Source organism: Lepisma saccharinum, chromosome 18 (genome assembly GCF_977018435.1).
Source record: "Lepisma saccharinum chromosome 18, izLepSacc3.1, whole genome shotgun sequence".
Taxonomy (NCBI): Eukaryota; Metazoa; Arthropoda; class Insecta; order Zygentoma; family Lepismatidae; genus Lepisma; species Lepisma saccharinum.
The window spans coordinates 36,775,961-36,796,180 of NC_139246.1; the positions used below are offsets into that span (position 1 = coordinate 36,775,961).

The window sequence follows — 20,220 nt, forward strand, 5'->3', positions numbered from 1 at the left end:
GGCAACAGGCGCATGGGGAACAGCACAGTGTGGTTTTTAGATAATATTTTCTCACCAGCCTCAAATCCACATATTTTGTAGTAAGAAGCCTCGGTTTTGGATAATTTTAGTGTGGCCAAAGCTGTGGAGGTAATGCCGGGATAATCCACTCTGTTTATAACAACACCATGTTTTCTGACCTCAATTTCAGAGAATAGATGCGGCACAAAATTGTCTACAAGTCTTATATTTGAATTTGCCGGATAATCTGTACCATCGAGCTTTACAACATCAAATTTGATGTATAAATCTGCTCTGTGGGGGTGTATAAAGCCATCCCCTACATCAAGATCAACCTCAATCTCTGTGTTGGGTTGATTTAAATTTGCAAATGTCCTCCTGTTTGGGGGGAATGATTGTAGCTCATAACTCTCAATATTTTCCATTTTTTTTTCTTGTATGTATTTTTATTTAAATATTAATCTCTATGATTGCAGTTGTTGTGGCTCCAGCAAAATCAACTAATTCTTCTTTTTCATTAGTGACCATCAATTCAATATAATCTATTCTATTATGGCACACAGGAAAATATAATGTTGGGGATGGATTGTAGATGATTGGCTCCATAAATTCAGAGTTAGGCTTGAATGTTGCAATGATGCCAGTTTGTTTGTGAGTGCCTATGCCATTTGATTTGGTGATCATACCCTCAGCCACATTACAGTGAATATTCAGAGTCTCTATGGCTAAGAATTTAGGTATATTAATAGCAGTGTGTTTGATGGCCGCTTCAAGTTTTGTGTTGTTCTCAAAGCCTAACAGCTCTCCTATAGTACCCAGATTCACTGTTTCTGTGGCAGATACAATTTCTACTCTGTGAGTGACAGAATTTTGACTTAACACTACACCTCTGGGTAATTGAGCATTTAGAGTGGATAGATTATATTGCCCTGGAGTGATGACAATTTTTTCATCCCCAACTGCAATTGTATTGTTGTGGTGTGTAATATTAGGGATCAAGTACATGCCATAAAATGCTCTGAGAGCTATTGTTTTGGGATACACTATGTCATAATGCAATTTGAGTTTCAATATTGAATTTTGGCTGGTGAGATGGAATACCCCCATGATGTTTTAAATACCACAAGGCTTTTTGAAAATCTTCAATTGATGGTTTATTTATTTGAGACATATATCTAAGAACAGATAAACACAAATGTCCACAATTAACATCTTTGAAATTTTGAACACGGGCATTATTGTAATAAAGATTAGCTGAATTTAGATATTTTACTAAATTTTCAGGTGGAACACCTCCAAATGAATCAAACACAAATGCCTCATTTTTTAAATATTTAAGATAACAGATCCAGTGAGTGCCCTGATTTTTGTACTTATCCAAATTAACAATGCCACACTCTTTGTTGAGTGGTTGTTCTAGTAAAGAATCAGACATGTACACACCTCTAAAATTTTTGATGCCCAGTGGCTAGATTAAAGCTTCAATATCTTGGTTTGTAAGCGGCTCTTGTTTTTTAAACTTATTCATGGCTCTCTTAACACCTTTGCCTTGTTTCTCAATGGCCAGGTTATGGCGCCTCTGCTCATCTAATTCTGCCCTATTTTTCTTGGCATCTATTACTGTTTTTGCTATGGCAGCTGATCCCCCAGCCAAGCTCCCAACAGCCCCGAGAGCAGCTAAGATGCCAGGAATAGTAAATATAAATCCCCCCACATGTGATTTTTTCCTGGATTGCTGTAATTTTTTTAATTGGGGGGTACTAAGCAACAATTTCATACCATGACCCTTTGCAAGACAAGAATTTTTTTTCTTGCGCTGCTTTTTGGTTAAAAGACTGTCAATAGTTTTAAGAGATTTAAGACCTGCATAAGGTATTTGATACATAACACCCTTGGCCTTCATTGTAGGTTTATTATATACATATTCACAACCCCCACCCCAGTTTTTGTTTGGTGCTCATAGGTATGGTGGTTCCCAATGCTGCTATTTTTTCACTCAAAGAAGCATCTTTGCTTACAAATCTACCAAATGCAGCCTCTTCTAATTTCTTGTCTGCAACATGTCTCTGGTCAAGATCAGAATGTGTGTTGTATTTTATGTCATGGTCTCTACAAGCAGCATCTAGGGGATTAACACCAGGATCACCACTGTTTAATCTATGGTCCAATTTTGTACCGGGACCACAATACTGATAACCTGGAATGTGTAGTTCAAATGGCAGCTTGTTTATAATGTCATTAACAAGCCCCCGGCCCTCAGAAATATTCCAAAATTTAGGTGGTAGAGTATTAATAATTTTTATGAGATATCCAATCCCCTTAGTGTCATTCACTATAAAATTAGACAATTTTGTGCTTATCATGTCCATAATTCCAACCTTTTCATTGTAAAAATTGTGGTTGCCAGCATTTTCCTTCCCAGCTATGACCAGCAACCTATCTACAAGTTTCCTGACATCATCAACCCACACAAATTCTTTAGGCAGGGTGTTGTATTGTTTGATTCCACTGCCAGTCTTGATCTGTGACCATATGGGCTTGATTAAATTGTTGTATTTTGTTCCACTGCTAGACTTGACTCTTCTTTGTGTGGGATCATTGTTCTGGTATAGAGCATCTGATTTTATTAATATTTCTTTGTAATGTTCATAATCTTGATCTGTATAGCTGCCAGGCCTTTTCCTAGTCATCAATTCCCACAATCCAGGTGTTCCGGGGTACTTAACAAAAGCACCTTTTTCTCCAAGACGAGATTCTGAATAAACAATCAGATCATCCCCCATAAATGTTACTCTGAAATTGCCAATTCTATGTATGATGCTACCATCACGCTCTGTGTCAGCATATAAGCCAAAGACCTCATCTTTGTTGTCGTTAGGTGTGGTTAAATATTTTTGAGCAAGAAGACCCAATTCAATAGGATCCTGAGTAGCTTCAATTCTTCTAGGAGCAATAGGACTAGGTGTATGAATACTGGAAAGTGGGGTGAATGGATAATCTAATATGTTTCTTGCAGCTACATGTACAAGCTCTGTGATCAAATTTTGATTTTGCTCTGTAACAGTTTTGATATTCTTACCTAATTCACCAATAGCATCAATAATAGGCTGTTCTGTTTGTTTGTGATTTTCATAAATTCCTCGGTTCTCTGATTTCCATCCCTTAAATCTTTTTACAAGATAATCTCTTAATTTAAGATCATCAATGATTGGCCTTTTCATGTTTATTTATATATGTTTCAACGTCTAGAAAATTGTTAATTTTATTTCTATATTTGCCACTATTGGGTGTTCTTGTCATATCAATTGTGACAAACCCATAACTGTCCTGGTTCCAGCACTTACTGCAAATCTTGGAAAAATCATTGTAGCTCAAGTCCCCACCTACATATTCATCATGTATGTGTTTGAGGTTGGTTTGGTCTTGATGAAACACACATATAAAATTGCTGTTGTCTCGGATCAGCTGCTTCGGTATTTTTGAAAAAGTCTGTGCAGGAAGAAGCAATCAATGTTTTTGTGTCGGCCCTGTGTAAAGAAATTTCTAACCTTGTTTTGATTATCCAGTATAATGTCATCAAACACAACAACAGAATTATCGAGACATTCATGAAGTGGCTTAAGATCTGGTTCAAAAGTGGCTATATCCAATCCATCATATAGCTTCATCAGCTGCTGATATTTTAATTGTTCCAAGCTCTTAGAGAAGACATACAAGTGCCTGTTTTTCCAGTCTAACCAGTTGGGTGCCAATAAAAAATTATCAACCATTAGTGTAGTTTTACCACAAGCAGATGGCCCAACAATAAGACATCTAATATTATCAGGCAGCAAGTTGCCATTTCTCTTATTCTGCTGTTCAGGTTCTGGCAGCCTCTTTATAACATCCCAGGTGTTCATATTATTATTTTGTTTGCATCGATCCAGCTGTGTTCTGGGAGTCCTAGCCATTTGACAAATAACTTGTTGCCTTTTCTGCGGATGATTTTTTCTATGAGATATGTGTCAGGCTGTTTAGTTTTGCTGAGCTCTTCTTCATAGAACCTGCCTTTGAGAATTTCTCCTCGGTGATCTTTTATTATATATGTGTTATGGTCCCAGGTTTAACTTGAACCACTGTAAATAATTCAGTGCTCCAGTCTCTTGTAAAGCCTCTTTTGAATAAGTGCTTGTATTTGCTGATTCTTACTTGATCACCCACCCTGTATTTGGCTTTTCTTGTTGTTGGCTGATATTTAGGATAATAAACAGTTCTGATCAATTTTTGCTCATCAGATGAAGTTACTTCAGAGGGTTTCATGTTGATTGTGGAATGGACCGAGTTGTTATATTTATGTAGAAGTTCTGGAAGAATATTAATCCATTTATAATTACCTTGAAGTGTAAATTGTTTATACATAAGATTTTTTAGGGTTTTGTTGTATCTCTCTACAATTGAGGCCTTGAGATCACTGTAACTTGAATAATGTTGTATTGACTGGCTTTTAATAAATTGTTGAAACACTGAATTATAAAATTCTTTGCCATTATCTGTTTGCAAATAGCGCGGTGATCTTCCATTCTGATTGATGATTGTCCTGAAGGCTTCTGTAACACATTTTCCAGTCTTGGATTTGAGTGGCACAGCCCAGGCAAATTTTGAAAATGTGTCTATTACAGTGAGTAGATACTTGTAGCCCTTGTTGATTTTGTCTAAGTTTTTCAGCTGTCCACTTGCCATCTCAATCAAGTCGCTCTGCCATAAATCATCTATGCTTTTTGTGACTACTGGCAGTCTCTTATAATTATGTCGGGCTTGTCTGTGTAATTCATCAACAATAATTTGTCTAGACATAATATGTAAACAAGAATATTGCAACTATAGGGTGTTCAGCAGCTGATACTACAGGATTTTCTAAATATAATTTGTCTCCTATTTGTATATGAAATTCCAGAGAGCCATCATCTTCAACATATGCTGTTTCTAATGTACTGGGATCTGTAAAATCCTCTAATTCTACACGGGTGATTTTCACTTTGTTATCAGCATTTGTTATTGATAAGGTAGGGTAGTGGTGTGCCTGTGGTTGAAGCCAATATTTGATCTTGATTGGTCTAAGTGTGCCCCCAACAAAAAACTGGTAATAAAATTGTGCAGGGGACAGCATATATATTTTGCCACCTGGTGTAAATGGTGAATCATATTCTTTGTTGGGGATGCTGTACAATTCAAGAATTACTGTATGTTTAGGATTTTCAATTATGCCTGTTATTTCTTTTTCTGCTGTAAGCAATCTACTTGTTACAGATTCAAGGTGCTCATTGATAGTCCTAACAACATCATCATGGCCTGGCTTGATTTTTATGTCCACAACAAGTTTCTTGTATTGTTGCACAATTTCTTGTAGCTGGGTGGCAAAAACAGACAGAGCATTTGCTTGATTGGATTCCATGGTCCCTAGCTGTTGCTTGATATTAGCTACAATTTGCTGTAAATTTTCAACAACTGCCAATTTTGAATTTTGAGCAGTAAGATCATGAACTTGTCTTCTGATATCCTCAAACAGGGCATGCAGTTCATTAATATGTTGATTAGTTGGAAGAGTGGCCACTGTCTGAGTAAGTTGTTTGATCTCTGTCTGGATATTCTTGATATCTTCTGATTTCAATATGCGATTCACTGCCCTTTTTATATTTTTAAGTTCCTGTGATGTAGGCAAATTTGATACAGTATTTTGCAAAGATTCAAGTGCCAATTTCACATTGTTTAATTCAGAAGCATCAGCCACATTTTGCATTGCATTTTGGAGCAGGGCTATATCTGCCTGAGAGGGTGTTGATTGTTGTAAAATTTCAAGCTTTGTTTGGATATCATCAATCAAGTGATGAAAATGAGATAGCTCAGATTCAGTGTTGAGGTTTTCAAGCTTTGTGATCTGTTGCTGGACACTGACAAGTGTGTCTACAATCCCAGGCAGGCGAGATTCTAGAGTTTCTTGTACATTTGTCAAATCACTTTGCACTGCTGCTATTGTACCCTCAAGATGGGTTATGGTACTTTGAATTTTTCCAAAATCTTCATATGTTTCAAGTTGAAGCTTAATGTTGGCAACACTCCGAGTTATTGCACTCAAAGCATCAGAAGATGGCAAGTTGTTCATAAAATTTTCAAGTGTCTCAATTTTTTCTTTAACCTCGGCTATGGCATTGTTCAGAGGATCCAGATTTGGTATCTCCAGTGACTGAATCTGTTCTTTTAGAGTGGAAATCACTAGATCAAAATCTTCTTGTGATTTTATGCTTTTGACAATTGTTTGGAGCTGTGCCTGGACATTATTAATCTGTTCTTCTAATTGTTGTTTCAATTGCTCAGAGTTGTTAGCCTGGGTCTTAAATCTGGCTTGAAGAGCTGCTACAGCTTCTTCTAAACTTTGAAAATTATCCAATGTGGCCAAATCAGTATATTTCTGAAGCAACAATTTGAGTTCAGAATCAATTTTAAGAAGAGGGTCCATGCATTGTGATTGCAAATTTGTAATTTCTAATTGAAGACTGGCATTGAGTGTGGTTTGTAAAGCTTGTAAATCACTTCTTAATTTCTTGACTCTGACATCAAGCATCAAAATCTCATCACTGTGATCTTCATGCCTTGTATGGCCAAATATATCATTAGGCATTTTTGTTTTAGCGGTTATTTATTATTGAATATCTAATTCTTAATTCTATAAAAAAAGGTATAAGTTTGTCATATGATCCCGGGACCTCAATATATAAGCAGTCACCAGCAGAAACAGTATAAACAGTGCCAGAAATCATGTTTGAGTGCTTAATTCTATAAATATTTCTCCCTATTGAAATCTTGACATTACCCTCAGGGGTTGTAATAAATTGCAATTGTCCACCTACAGGTAATTGGTAATGATTTAAATTATTGTTAAATATGTACAATGTTTTACCTGTTTTATCATCAACATTTGTAAGTATGCTGCTCAGATGAATAATTAACAAAGCACTTAGTTTAGATATCATATCAGAAGAGGGTTGTGGTGTTGGCAGCTCCATAATAGCCTGTTTTTTGAACCCAAATAAGTTCATAGGCATGTTTATTTATTTCAAATCATGCTCTGTAATTGGGCATTGATTGCCATTTTTCAAATCACAATGACCCCATGGTAAAGTATGTATGCCACATGATAAAATGCATCTCTTATCATCATGTGGGTCCAGAGCCACTTTTCTTACAATATTTGTAGTCAATAAGTGATCCACACTCTGAATTCTGGATTCTGATGTTCTGATTGTGCTACATGATTTGAGGCAATTTTTATAATCTTCAAATTCAAGCTCTTTGTCAACAGTAACTCTGCCAATGCCCTTGGCTTTTTTGGCAACAGCACCACTACATGTTTCAAAACTGTACATCTTGGCCCTTAACCGAGCAAATGCCACAATAACATCACCAAGTGTCTCATCTTTTAACTTGCCAGGCACCTTTTTGTTGTGGGGTTGAATTCTTGTATGTTCACTGGTATCAAAATATTCAAGCAATTCAGGCTGTGACATATCTTTATAAACATCTTCTGTTTTAATATCAAGAACAAAACTATCAGTGTCGATGTACATCAATTTTACACAATCACCATAAAAAGGTTTCAACACATCATAATACAATTTTAACATGTGTAATTTGGCCAATTCCAATATCACAGCCCCTACATAAATAGGTTTATCAAACTTAATCTTTGTTTTTTTCATGTTGAAAAGTGCCATATTTTCATCATAAATTCTTCTATAATTGAAATTAGGCTTTGCAACCAATATTTTGCTCAGGCTGGGGTCAGTAATTATTTTAACATCGGTATGTTTTCTGACATTTTCAATAGTTTTGCCATATACAGAATTGACCATCAATTTAAACAAGGCCTTATCAAATTGGCTTTTTGCAGATGTTCGAAGCTCTGTGTTTGTATTAATATATGGCTTCAACCATTTTAAGTGCCTGAACCTCAAAACTTTGCCAAGTTTGGTCACTTGGACACCATGATGCATCAGGAACTGGAGGTTTTTGTAATATATGACATAACCCTGTTTTGGCTCCAGTGTCATCATCAATTTCTTCTGTTTAGAGCCAGGTGAGCACTGAACCTCAGGAATTGGGGGCAGATCAGAAAATGTGTTGTGTAAATCATCAGGAATTGTCAGATCAACCTCTAAGAAGAGGCCATAATCACTGTCATCAAAATCCTTAAGATCTTCAATATTGAAATCTTCAACCCATTCAAGCTCTGCATATGGCAGTTTATCCATCATAACGTAACCATAGAGGCTGTTGGCATCTACATACAGTATATAATTTGATGGCCGTGCAGGATCATAATCAGGAATATATTTGTTATTTGCTCTGGCATATCTCTGAGAGCATTGCACCATGCCTCCTCTTATATATTGTTCCATAAACAGATACATGTCTTGATCTTGGATCAGATCCAATTGCATTTTAGTGTTTAAAAACATTGCAGCCCATGCTAGGCCTGGGGCATTGTAAAAATACATTGGATCCAGTTCATAATTTTTCATGGAAGATTTTCTGAATGCCTGCAATATATCAGCTAAGAGCGTCACATCAAGTTTTAAATATGCCATGTGATAATCACCAAATGTCTGGCATTCTAAATTGTTCCACATCAACTGGGCATGGTGATAATCATCATCAGTGATTCCAGATCCTCTGATTTTGCTGTAAAACTGTTGTTTTGGTGGCAGAGCACACTCATCAAATTTAGAAAAATCTGTAACATAATCATATGGATATACACCCTTCCGCCTAATTAATTTCAGGTCCTGATTTGGAAACAAAGCACATGTGATTTTGAATTGATCATCAGATAATTGAGTGGCCAGTGTAGCCAGGCTAGCCGATAAAATTCTGTATGAATCAAGAAATCTTAAGTGAATAGGAACACCATTAACTTTAATTATTTTGCTAATAGCTATATATTTCTCATCATTTTCAGCTAAAATATTTAAATTCTGCTTGTCAAACCCCTCGTACCTGATCAAATGATGAAAATCATAATTGGATGCCCCATGGCAAAATATGGGGACAAATTTTGGTCTCTGGATCTTAATATTACAGCTATTACACAGGGCCATTTTGAATTTACCATCTGTATGAGAATGGTGATGAACCTTGATATTTGTATCTGAAAATTCAGAATCACATACCGGGCATTTTTCTGCTTTGTTGAAATCTTCAATCTGTTTCTCTGTTAAAGGCAACATGGGTTTTGATTTTAATAAGATATTAGATGCTATGTCATGGCACTCATTTTCTATTCTATGTGCAAATTTTTTGATGGCATCTGGTCCCATGTATGAATCTTTTTTACTAACAACACCATCCTGTACAATCACATAATAAAAGCTGGAAGGTTCATGTAGCTGGTATGGTGTAATTGAAGATTCTTCAGGATCTGGGCTACAAAATGCAAGAGGTTTGAGATTTGATTCAAAATCACAGACTATATATGCTGGGTGTTCCAACAAGGCTTCAAACTTTTTGAATTCTGCATTTTCTCTTGGATTGGGCATCACCATATGAACAGGTTTATAGTTGCCACAGTATTTTAAATGTTCAATTAACTTGTTTTTAGCAATTTCTGCATTCTCTTCACAAACACTATTCACCATTTTTTGACCATCAAATACAGTTAAACATCTTCTGCACAACTTGAATATTGTATTGGATTTGTCTAGTTGTGTTCTCACTAAAGCTTCAAGATTATGTATCAGAGTGTAATGATATGTGCCATCCCCTTCAATTAAGAGCAGATCAATCGGAACAGCAGAATCATCATCAAATGTACTGATTCTGAGAGGTGCTATCAAGCAATTGGCAAGGCCAGTAGAACAAGTAAATACATTAATAGATAATTGTTTACCATTAATATCCCGGGCCTTTTTTTCAAATTTATCAATATTCTGAACAGACATTGGATATTCTAAACCCTCCATTGCTTCATCAAAATTCTGTTCATATTGTTTATAATAACTTATTCTCTGAGGATTCCTTGAAACTGGAAACAAAGCAGCTAAAATACACCACAAAAAGCATTTCTCATCATTATTTTCAATATTAACCACGGCTCTTTTGTTTTTAATATTGGCAGGTAATGGCAGATATGTAGATCCTTGTAATGGGCTGAATTCAGAAATATTGACATATAACTTGTGTGGAGATCCGCATAGGCTCCATCCAGACTCTTTTGCTGCAAATTCAGAGTGTTTAATATTCAATTGATCTATCAAACTGCTTATTATTTTGTCTGAATTTGCATTTGAATATACCGGTACAGTTTCTGTTATGTGGGGCTGTGTAAATTTTGTGCCATTTGGCTTCTTATATTGTGTAAACAATTTGAGGGACAGCTTATAAGAGCTATTTTGTGCATTTAGAATTGCCTGCACATCAGGATTTACACTGTTCAAAAAATTCTTAATGCCACATCTTGGCTCTGATACAAACCGGTAATCTCTTAATTGGCTATTAAAACTGCTATGGATGGGTTCATAGCGTGGCTGTTTTGATGGTCCAGCATTAACAGGTGCTTCATGCTTTCTTTTCAGACCAGATGTAGATGGTTGATGACTGTACATAAGAATTACACTTGTGCCATTTGTAATATGCCCTGCTTAATATTTTATGGCATTTTGGGCACATTTTTGTGGTTTTTCTGCATTTCTTACGGTCACAAATACGTCAATGCCTAGCCCAATTAGAACTAGATATATTTTTATTACACTGATTGCAATATTTTTGTTTTGGCATTTTTGTTGTTTATTTATATAAAATTTCCTGGTCCAAAAAAACAGAGCTATGGACAATATGCCAAAACAATTATAACAGCAATAACTAGGCCTCTGGTAATCACCAATATAAAATAATTTTGCTCTTTTTTGCTGTTGGATAACACTTTTTACCAGGTTTCAGATCTGGGAGTTGTATATCAACTAGCAATAATTATTCTCAAAATCTCACGTATGGAGATATTATTTTGCAACATGTATTTCAATCTTACATATTTTATCAGGACTCAAACCCGAGCCTTTTGTTTACAAGGCAACAATATTAACATTTTGCCATCAGGGGAGGCTTCACATTTTACCAGGATTCAAACCCGAGCCTCCCGATTACAAGGCAATAGAAACCATGCACCACACTCCACTGGGTCTCCTAGAATTTTGACAGAAAAACACACTATAAACAATAAGATAATATGGGAACTTGGCATAATTTTAAGTGTAAGCAAATCGGGCTGTTGAGGCTTCTTCCTTTCTACACTAGAATTCAAAATTCTTAAAAATTCAGAGCATATCACACCTGAAGAATTGGAGTATAGGCCCCTCTTGGCATTGTTTTAAGTGTAGGCAATTCGGGCTGTTTAATCATTTGAGCTCTTCTTTCCTACACTTGTAAGTGGTGCTTATAATACCACAAATACAACTACTTCGGAATGTAGGCAGTAAGAAATGACGACGTATGTCCACATGTCCCACTACTGCTGGAACACCGTTCAACACTCGGGAAATAGGAAATTCACCCGAAAATGACGTCATTCCGTCAGATTACGCTGAGATTGAATTCAGCTAATTGATACAGAAAGCCCCACTAGAGGCGCTGGGAGTGTAGGTCACCTGTTACGTATTAGCGTTGGTTGATACTACGTAGAGAGTGTAGTCGACCGTTGTTCTTCCTGTCTGTTCTGCGTGTCGCAGCGTGGAGTTTAGTTTGGCGTGTGTGTGTGTGTGTGGTTGAATTGCGCAAAGGAATATTGTACGTAGAGTACGTAATCCCGTGTTCTTTCTCGGTTTGCAACAACTGCGTGGACACCTGTGTGACATTACGTGGGTGCTAATCACGGTAGTTGTGATCCGTCACTCGGAGGTAAAGTGCCCCCCATTGCTGGGCAGTTCTCGAACAGGACAATAGTGCAGTACTCTACCCACGAGCTTGCTGATACGCATCTCGTTTATGGAGAGGCAAAGCGAAACAGCCGTGAAGCACGGCGTTCGCATCACGAACGTTTTCTCAATAGCGGTTATCAGCACATGGACGTTTTCAAAGACTTGATGCTCGACTGCGTGCAACTGGATTTCTACTACCCCGTAGTTGGGATTGTGGAAGACCCCGCACTGTGCAATTGGAAGAGGACGTGTTGGACGCGATACGAGACCGTTCTGGCACCAGGATACGTGTCATTGCTCGTACGCAACAAACTGACCATAGCAATGTGTTCCGCGTTTTTCAGGACGAGGAATTGCCCCCATACAAATTGCATAAGGTGCACCACATAATACCCACGGACTTTACCCTACGCATGGATATCTGCCAATGGTACGTGCAACGAACTCTTGCCATTCCAGATCCCCAACAATAGTTTTGTGGACCGATGAGGCAATTTTTACCAGGGACGCAAAGCGCCGCCATTTCTGCCCCGAACCATGTACGCGTCTGTTGCCTGTCGAGTGTCCCGGACCACTTTGCTTGCATTCTCGGTGCGTTTCTTCGTCCTCCTGTGGTTCTGCAACCCCGCACTACTTTTCTCGACTGCACTGCTTCAGTCATGGTGTTTGTTTCCCGTTGTGCAAATGTTACTTCATGCTTCATTGCTTCTTTTGTCCCTACCGTTGTCGATCGCTACCCTTTCCCTTCACTTGTCTTGCGGGACACTCCTATTTCCTTTGTGGAACCCCATGCGCATGCGTTGCGCAGCTGCCGCCTGGTATTTTTCGGATGGTCGACTTTATTGTTTATTTTGACTTATTTTGTTCCGCCTTTCTATCTTCACTGATACTGGCTATACAGCGGTGTGAAGTTCATTTTCACACGTTTTCGGCGTTGTCTAGCTCCTCAGAGGCATCTCTCGGCAGAGTGGAAGGGGCGCTTTCGTCTCTATTTCATGGGAGGTATCTGTGGTTTTCGTTTGTACCCTACCTTTAGAATCCCCCTGTATACAGGGTGTCGCAAACTCTGTCAACAACGCTAGGGTGCTGGTAGATGTCATAAAAATAAGTAACTTTTCCATATAAAGTTTAGCTCGAAAGCGCTTTGTTTCTGCGCTATAAGCGCTTAAAATCTATTCTGTACGTATGCAACCCAACACAGCAAATGCTTGCTCTGACATAACTACCAGGGGCGCGTGGCAGGGTTGCACTAGCGTTTCTCGTTAATAGAGACGACTTGAAAACAACAACTTGGGAGTCTTGCATGAGCAAAATCCAAAACATTAATGATACTTTCGATGTTGTAAGAAGAATTCACAGTATTTATAAACTGACCAAGACATATAATGGGCAGACTGAAATTCAAGATTACTCATTCTAAAATATTTCCATAATTAATTGATTGATTTGGTTTACTTTAATTCGCTTTTCTGCTACCTTTGGCTAATCGCGAAGATGAGGGTGATATCATGAAATAACAAATGACACCAATGTATAGACCAGTATTTAAACCCGAGACACCGGCGCCGTAGCGAGCTGTTCTAACCGCGGTGGCGACTCAACCTCGTTGGAAATGTTTCAGAGAGCCATGGATTTGCTAAAACAAAGCGATAAAAAAATGTTAGTCTGGCACTTGTCCAGCGATACTTCCGTTCTCAAACTGAAACTGCATTACGATGTGGTCAGGAGCATTTTGCAACAAGAGTCCTTGGGGCTCATGACTTTCTACAGCATGTACCTGATTCGCAACTTCATCGAATACAACAACATTCTTCACGTGGGAAGCAGGAAGATCACCCTTCCGCCTGGACAATATAACACTGCAAGCCCAATTGCCTCCAAGAGTAATCCTTTCCGAGAGTTTGGTTACACATCGCGTGGAGATCACGACCGCCACTGACGAAATAAATCACGGAACCATCGGGGAGATCTTGGGTTTTCCTAATGATAGCAGGTCGGCGCCAGGAATCAAGCACGTTGGGACTGCCATTCCCAAATTCATGTCAATTGAAACTTTGAACGTACATTGCAACGTGCCTCAGGGCATGGTCGTATCGACTGACGCGAATCGAGGGCAATCGCGCAAGGAAACCGGTATAATTTCAACGTTCAAGCCCAATTCTGAATTGTTGGAGCCTATTCTTTAAGACACGGCCAAATCGATCTTATTTTCCCATCCAGCACGACAAGTTCAGCGAAGTGGAACTGGTTATAACGAACAAGAAAGGTGAATTGGTGGATTTCGCCGGAGACACGAGTACAGCCATACTGGCTATCGGATAATAAAATAGTCGGTTAATGGAACACTCGATGCATCACATAGAAAGCTACAAACTTCAGTCCTTCCCTCCCAACAGAAGGACGTTCGGCAATCTCTATGAACGAAACAAGGACATCGAATTTGACGTGAACTGGGTGACAGATTTGTTCAGCGTCATCGCGCGGACCTCTACATAAAATTCGAAATTGTCACCAAGGACGAAGATGTAGCTTACTCCGCAGGAACTAACATCAAGTTGATAGAAAATTTCGTTCCCTACCTCATTTCCCAGCTAGAAGTGAGAAAGCATGGCACCGTCGTCGACAGGTTGGACAACCCCGGACTAACTTCTACCATCGTGGCGACCATGAAGCTATCGAAGCCCGAAAGTTCCTATTAGAAAGCAGAGGATTTTGAAACTGACGATAACTTACCCAGGAGACTCAACACCGTGCGACTCCTCTACGGATTCTTTTCCTACTACTAGGAAATCATGTGGAAGGGCGGTCTGAGGACCACTTTCAAAATAGCACCAAACGATAATAACGTTTTTCTGCGATAGAGGTACGCAACGGCTGCGGGCAAGCCTCCCGGCCGAGAGGAAATGCGTGATAAAATCCATGGAACTTTGCATGTCCATCGTCGAATACGCAAGAATCCGAACATGCCGCTCGAGATTTAGATGTACCAACTCTTGCAGAGAACGGTGTCCGGGTGACGCAGTGACGCAGTTCAACAGCATCCAGTACGACATGCCCGCCTTTGTGGTGGTCGTGTTTGAAACCGGTCGCGACGGCAGTCAGAACGCGGATTCGAGTATGTTCGACTACTGCAAAGTTAGGAACATTTACCTTAAGAACGGGCTTAATGAGATTTTTCCGAGACAGAACTACAACCTTGCATAAGATGATTACTTGAAGTTGTACGAAGTTGCACACCGCATTCAAGAGAGATACCATGAAGGGATCAACCGACATGTACTACACGCCAGCGGAGTTTATCCAGAGACGTCCGATATACGTGACATACACTTCGAAACGCAAGCAGGTGGTGATCAGCGACCGCACAAGCATCAAGATTGTCGCGGATTTCCAAGAGGCGATCCCCGACAATACCGTATGCAGCGTGGTCCTGATTGTAAGGAAAAGGTTCGTTTATGATGTAAAAAATGAAAAAAATATTGAGCAGTTTTGATTTTATTGAAATGAAATAAATACACTTTTGTTACAAAACCACAACCGAGTTTTATTTTCGTGTGCATTGCCATGGTTGTTCCCAGAGCGGCCAGTTTTTCACCCAAGCCCACGTCTCTGCTCACCACCCTCCGAAAAGCTCGATGTTCCAACTGCCTGTCGGCCTCGTGCCTTGCTGCGAGATTCCTGTTGTCCCGGTACGCAATATCATGATCCATGAAAGGCGGCATCCAAGGGTTTGACTCCCGGATCGCAGCGATCTAGTCGATTGTCTAACTTTGTTGCGGGGGCGCAGTATTGGTAGCCCGGAATATGCATTTTGAAAGGCAATTTGTTGATGATGTCGTTGACGAGTCCCTTCCCTTCCGCCTGCTTGCAGAATCGTGGGGGCAAAGATGTTGATGATTTTGATTAAGTACCCGATGCCTTTCGGTTTGTTAACAATGAAGCGACTTAGTTTGGAAACGATCATGTCCATGATGCCCAATTTTTCGTTGAAAAAGTTTCGGTTCCCGGCCTTTTCTTCTTCGGCGACGATCAGCAACCAATCCACGAGATTACGAACGTCCTCCAGCCACACGAATTCCACGGGCAAACTATTTGAACAAACTATTTGAAGTATTTTTTCAACACGTTCAGTTTCACATTAACTCATAATGGAAAACAGGCACGCAAACTGTAAGACAAACTAAATGACAAAAAATGCATTACGAATATAATTCTCTTTGAACACATGACATGTATATCTTTCATGTACAACTTGTGTTTTACAGAAATGCGACATGGAGCCACGTAAAATAAGATAATACAAATGCAACATGCTGACAGTAAATTTTCAACAAATGTAGTTCTAAAATTATTCATGCTCGCTTCGCTCCCAATGTCATTCCTTTCTGCAATGTATTGGAAATTACCAGAGAGAGAAAGAGAGAGAAGTAAGACCGTCTATGTACTTCAGACTTCAAACAGTTTCTGCTAAACACTTTTGTCTTAAATGCATGAACAATTGCTTTGAGGAAAACGAGCGAGGACATTTCAAAGACAATTTTTGCTGTTGGTTTGTTCAGACGGATGAATTGATCATGTAAAGTATTTAAATAATATGTGTTACATATGTGTGTGTATTAACGAAACTTTGAATACGTACACAATTTATTGTTAACATATGCATTTTCTTATTTTACGTGGCTCCATGTCGCATTTCTGTAAAATACATGTTGTACATGAAAGATATATATATATATATATGTCATGTGTGCAAAAATAATAATATTCGTCATGCATTTTTTGTCTTTCAGTTTGCCTTACAGTTTGCATGCCTGTTTTCCATTATTAGCTAATGTGAAACTGAACGTGTTGAAAGATACTTCAAATAGTTTGTTCAAACACAAATAGTATAGTACCAACTTCTATCCGTCTTTTGCGTGATTCATGAGGATAATACCGTCTTTGATACTACTACTACTACTACTACTACTACTAATAATAATAATAATGTTATTACTATTTTTCGAACGTTGATCCAGGAACATGCCCAATCCAGACAAAAAGTTGTGGTTGCGACTCTCCCATAGTTTAGTCTGGATGAGCCTATGTCCGTTGTATGCAGGAAAAATTCACACCAGAGATAACACATCCTTGAAATCGAATCCTAATTTTCCGTGAACTTGATTTCGTTTAATTGCCATTAAAATAAAATAAAATAAAGTAGAAGTACAATACATTTACGAACCATTCAGCATAAATTTATATAACCCTTGCAACTGAAAAGGGAGGGGGGGGAGATAGTGCCAATCCACATATTTTTTCCAAACAAATCACGTTAGTAATTGCTTCTCCCGATAGTATTCTAACGCATAATGTATCTAAATGATTTTCATGTTACTTCAAGTGAAATGTATCACAACAGCGTGGTGACAATTAATGTGGCTTGGCACTATTTCTCCCCGAATGTACACCCAACGGCGAAAGAAACAGTAGGCGAATTGTCCACCACAATTTTCATTCGGTCTGTATTACACAATGTGATGACAATGAATTGAAATAATGACGACACTAAGCAGAGAACAATGCCTGCTTCGAACCAACATACGTAGTTTTGTTCTATAAAACAACACACGATGTCGAATTAAAAAAAAAGTAATGAAAATGGCGGGAGACAGATTGCTTACCATTATCTTTGCCGTTGACTGTACAGTTCAAACCTGAATTGTTTCACAGTTTGTTGACTGGCTTCAACGAAGAAAAAAAATGGAAGATAGGTCAGAGCAAGGGAGGAGAGTAACAATTACACCATAGTTTGATTCCTCTTCGCTAGCCAGCCTTGAGATCAATCAACAACATCTGGTATTTTTGCTTTTTGGCGAGTTCAGGTATTGGAAACACGTGCCAAATGAAGAATAATGATACTGGATAGAAATACAATGTATGATTTATGCAATGCGTGTTTATTTCAATATTCAGTGCATGGGTGCTTTCAGTGTACATAATGTGAGATATTCATTTTTTTCGTGCGGGTATCGGGCAACAAATATCTTCCTAGGTGATCGATTAGAATATTCAGAACATTTAGATTCCTGTGGTATGCTGGAATATATTCCGAGGAGTACTGTAGGAGGGGAAGCCTTTATCTGACCTATTGTTCAGGATTTCCAGATCCTCCGGGTGCAGGTGCTTGGCCTTCACCTACTTGTCGTCGTCTTCTATCCCCTGATTCTTGGTTTCCATTCTCGGGAGGGCTGATGCCAATGGTGTTCTGGAAAAGACGAATAATTTTCGATTACTCTAGACGCAGGACATAATAGATATTTGAGTCTTGAATATTGGTCGAAATCGAAGTATATGAATCGATAAAAAAAAATCGAATCTATACACATTTTGCAATTTTCAATATACAATTATCGAAATTTGATAAAAGAGGACACAACGTAACTGAACTGCTTTCACATTTTTTAGAAGGGAAAAATATTGAAGAATATTCTACATGCGAATATAGAAACTTTCTTCGGTATTGTTATTGTCAAATTGGCTTTTGCTTCTATGCAGAAGATGTAAATTGGAACGTTCAACAAGTGGATTTGTTTCTTCAAGTATTCCTCTTGACCTGCACTATGAAAGAAAATGACTGATAATCTCATCCCTCACCAAATGTTCTTTAGTAGGCTGAGCAGATTATGGGTCAAGCCAGAACTGCAGGGTGTTTCAGCTGGTTTGCCCTGATTTCAATCTTCATTAAATCAATAACTATAACAAATACAAACTTACACAAGGTATCATTGAAAAGAGAAAAGTTCAAAGTTTTGCTAATAGTTGGCGCCACTATTTTGTCAATTTTTTTCGTGCTGAGCTGCAATGTGACAGGAATTTTGATGAAGAACAAAGCAATAGATTCACACAATTGAATAGAAAACGTGAAGGACGATGATTCTGTGCTTGAAAATTTATAGGTAAATGACGAGGCTTATTCTAATATCACTGTGGAAGTTTATACACGAAATCCTCAATGTTGGGTTCATAACAGCCCACATGAGTTGGAGAATAATTCCACCAACCCGAGAAAATTCTTACGTGGTGTGTAATTTCGAAATATGGTGTCATTGGTCCTTTCTTTATATAGGCGTACGTCATATCTGAAAATTACCTGGAATTGCTCAATACTTTTCTCATCCCAAAACTAGGACGCAAGATTATTCCAATACAAAAACAGTGGTTTCAAAAAGATGAGGTCAGGATTCACTCCACAGAAGAAGTCCTTGAATTCCTGAACAAGCATTTCCGATATCCTGTCATATTGAATCGATATCCTCAAATTTTCAACTGTGGCATGTCATGGCCTCCCACAAGCCCAGACTTAAATCCATGCGATTTTTTATTTTGGGGATACCTGAAACAAGATTTTTTTGTAATCTCCCTCCAGGACTTACATGAGTGTTCGTCTTCATTGTGACGCCGATCTCTATGGTGGTCATATTGAAAACATACTAAAATAAATTTTGAACCTCTCTCTTTCCAAAGGTACCTTGTGTTAGTTTGTATCTATTGTTGTATTTTTTCAAATAAAGGCTGATTCAGGGCTATTCAGTTGAAACACCCTGTACCATAAGGAGGAGTCTGTACAACTTTCCAGGATTAAATTAAACAATCTATCATCAGATTAAACGTGTCGCGGATAGATTGTATTAAGCAAGACCATAAAAGTAATTGTTAACACCCGCTAAATAAATGCCATGGTTGGAAACTATTTTAGAATGTATATTATTTAGAAAAAATCTACTATTGCAACCATAGGCTGCGATTGGATTCCAAAACCGGGTGGAGGTTTCAAAACTGTGTCGGCAAAGATAGTATATTTCCCTTTGTATATAAGTTTTAGCATAGTGCGGGATCAAAAGCCGATAAAGGTTAGGGGAAACTGGCCCCTTCGCCACAATAGTCGCCGCCACTAGTACTTTGTAAGTTTTCACGTAATTGTTACTTACCGCCATCAGAACGAAAGCCATGAGGAGAATGAGGAAAAGTGCCTTGTTTGCCATGTTATGAAGGATTTCAATGCTGTAAAGAGAAAAGGTAGAACTTACGAATATATAACATTTAGAGAACTTGAACAAATTAATATCCACATAATATTATTCAACTCTTACGCAGCCATGAGTAAGGAAAATTTATAATTGGTTGAAGTAACCTCTTACCGACATTGCTCCAATTCTGTATAGAGAACATTTCTCGAGATTAGGAAACCAACTTCACAATAGTTTTTAAGCAAGGCGTATGGCAGGAGAGCATTAAA

At 38.4% G+C, this 20,220-nt stretch overlaps 1 long non-coding RNA gene across 1 annotated transcript; it reads right to left on the bottom strand.

Annotated features, from left to right (window-relative positions):
* Positions 1-17,882: 17,882 nt before the first annotated feature.
* LOC146001974 (uncharacterized) lies at positions 17,883-19,980 on the bottom strand. Its single transcript, XR_014443642.1, has 2 exons — positions 19,913-19,980; positions 17,883-18,189 (listed from the first exon to the last, which is right to left on the bottom strand). It is a non-coding gene; the product is annotated as an uncharacterized LOC146001974 (long non-coding RNA).
* Between the last annotated feature and the right edge of the window lie 240 nt (positions 19,981-20,220).